Raw genomic sequence first — 338 nt, forward strand, 5'->3', positions numbered from 1 at the left:
ACAATTGTACAACCAATCCATTCCTAATATCGGATTAAATCCTAATGTCATTAATAATACCAAATCCACTAATGTCTCCTAATGGTTAATTTGAACTATATAAAACTTATAAGCAACTTCTGCTATACAAATCTCTTCACAATGAGTGGTCACTAATAATGGGTCTACCATTATTTCATAAAGTTTACTCAATTTTGCCACAAAATTTGAGGAAACAAAAGAATGGGTAGCTCCAAGATCAAATAACACCAATAGTTCAAAACCACAAATTACAAGACTACCTATCACCACATCATTAGAAGCAGGCACATCTTGCAGACCCATGGCAAATACTCTCG

This window comes from Theobroma umbraticum, unplaced genomic scaffold (genome assembly GCF_002168275.2).
Source record: "Theobroma umbraticum cultivar Fairchild unplaced genomic scaffold, ASM216827v3 scaffold_106.0, whole genome shotgun sequence".
NCBI classification, from domain to species: domain Eukaryota; kingdom Viridiplantae; phylum Streptophyta; class Magnoliopsida; order Malvales; family Malvaceae; genus Theobroma; species Theobroma umbraticum.